The sequence below is a fragment of the Fulmarus glacialis genome, unplaced genomic scaffold, assembly GCF_000690835.1.
Source record: "Fulmarus glacialis isolate BGI_N327 unplaced genomic scaffold, ASM69083v1 scaffold32476, whole genome shotgun sequence".
NCBI lineage: Eukaryota > Metazoa > Chordata > Aves > Procellariiformes > Procellariidae > Fulmarus > Fulmarus glacialis.
The window spans coordinates 2,398-4,527 of NW_009217992.1; positions in this window are offsets into that span (position 1 = coordinate 2,398).

A 2,130-nucleotide genomic window follows, 5' to 3' on the forward strand; every position below is an offset into this window, starting at 1 on the left:
CGGCGGCCTGGGCAACAGCATCCCGCGGGCTTTAGTCAGCATTTGGAGATCAGCGTGGGGAGTTCCCCACGGGAAGAGACTAGGACAAAAAGGGCCGAGAAGCTGTGAAAGGGCGCGATGCAAAGCCATTGATAGAAAAGTCCCCAGGTTATGGCAGACGCAGGGCAGGCTTGCAGATGTCTCTCCCCAGTAGCACGCTGGCAGCCCCGCGGTGAAGCTCACCTGGGGCTGAGCTCGGGGGGTCCGCTTCCCACCCCCAGCACCGAGCCGCTCGCATGCCCAGCCTTGAGCACAGCGGGAGATGGGTTTGCTTTGCAGGGGGTGAATAACACAGCCAGGGTGCTGAGGGAGGTTGGTTATGCCCCAAAAAATTAAAAGATGCATTCAAGGTGATGAGAAGAGTCAGTAGCAGAGGTGGGAAATGTGCTGCTCTCTGGCACCCAGCCAGCCAGTTATTCGTGGGAGCGCTTGTCACTGATTAATGAATAAAACCACGCCACAACCCATTGCCGGAGCTGCAGCATTAATTCATGGATGTGCTAAATGGGAATAGTGAACTGTTTTCCGCACTGAGTGCTGGGAAACAGCCGCTGCCCCCGCTGCGGTCGCTGGCTGTGCTCTGCCTGCCAGCCCTGCCTGTAAGCCGACCCCGAGCTCTCCCTCTTCCCTCCATATACAGATATTGCTATTTTTAGCAGTCCCTCCCAGAACCGGGATGTATCACTGCCTTTTCTTAGCACAGATACAGCAGCCTCCTCTCTTCCGAGGACACAGAGCACTTCACAAAAGACCCGCTAGCTGCAGGGGTGTGCAGAAATGCAGGGGGGGGGTGTGCTCCCCGGGAGAGCAGAGGCAGATGCCCACCACCGGTCATTTAAGGTTTTAAAAACAGGAGCTGGGCTTTTTGGCCTCAGTGTTATGGCGCAATTCCAGTGTAGGTGGCACCGGGGTCAGTGCGAGCTCTGCGGTGGGGAAAGCGGTTGCTGCAGAGGCACCCAGTGAAGCAGTGAAGGGTGCTGGGGTGGGGGTCCTGCCCCTGCTTTCTGTGTGGGCCGTCATTACCGGCTGCTGCTGCACAGCTCTGATTAGCGCATGACAGCATGGCAGTCGTGGCACTTGCTTTTGTCCTTTGGTCATTTCTACTTAGCCGCTTTAATTAGCTGTTTCCCTGTGCCAGGAGCGGGTCACCGATACCTCTGGGTGCATTTGCATCCTCCCGGGATGGTTTTGCCCGTGTGAGATACCTGCAGTGCAGATGTTTGGGGCAGGGCAGGGTTTATGCACAAGAGCCGAGTAATAACTGAAAAGCCACGCGGGGAGCGACGCTCCTGCCTTCGCTTCCTATTCCTGCTATGCAAAAAACCCCCACCCAACCCAAAGATGTGCAATATTTGCAAAATGCTGCAAACAAACAAAGAAAAATCAGCCAGTGAAGAGACAGGACAAAGTTTCCAGCATGGGTGCAGGTTTCTAGGAGGGCCAGTCACCGCCCGGCCCCGGGACATGGTTGCTCGACCCCTTCCCACCCCGCAGCTCAGGGCGCTGCTCCCCGTGCTCTGTCCTGGCACTCTGGCACACGAGGGAACCACAGACACTCGGTGTCTCTGTTGACTAGTCATCGTGTTCCAGAAATTGTACATTTTTAAAGTAAATTCACTCATGCAAAACTGGTGTTCGCCTTGGTTCAATTATGTGTTAGCAGTCGCGCTCCGGGATAAATGGAAGTATTGCTGCTGTGCCTGCTGCTGCGCGTGGCCGGGGCAGGAGAGCGTGGGCAGGCTTGTGCTGTGGGGGAGCGATGGCAGAGGTGGGGCATGGCCCCCTCGGCCGGGGCACGGGGACTGAGGGCAAGCAAAGCTCTCCTTCCCCGGGGTGAAGCAGCGATGGTGCAGCCGGCAGCGATGGGGCCCTGCCGCACCGCTCCATGCTGGTGCTGCACCCCGAGCTGGGCTGCACCCCTTGAGCTGCTGCCTCGGCCAAGCCCCGGCTGTACCTGCTGCCCGTCGCTGCCCTGGGAGGAGAGGAGCCTCCAGAGAGGCGTCCAGGGGCTGATTTCCCACCAGAGGACATGAACACGAAGGGCTGCTGCCATCTCCTGGGGGCTCTCCTGCTTGACCAACCTGATCTCCT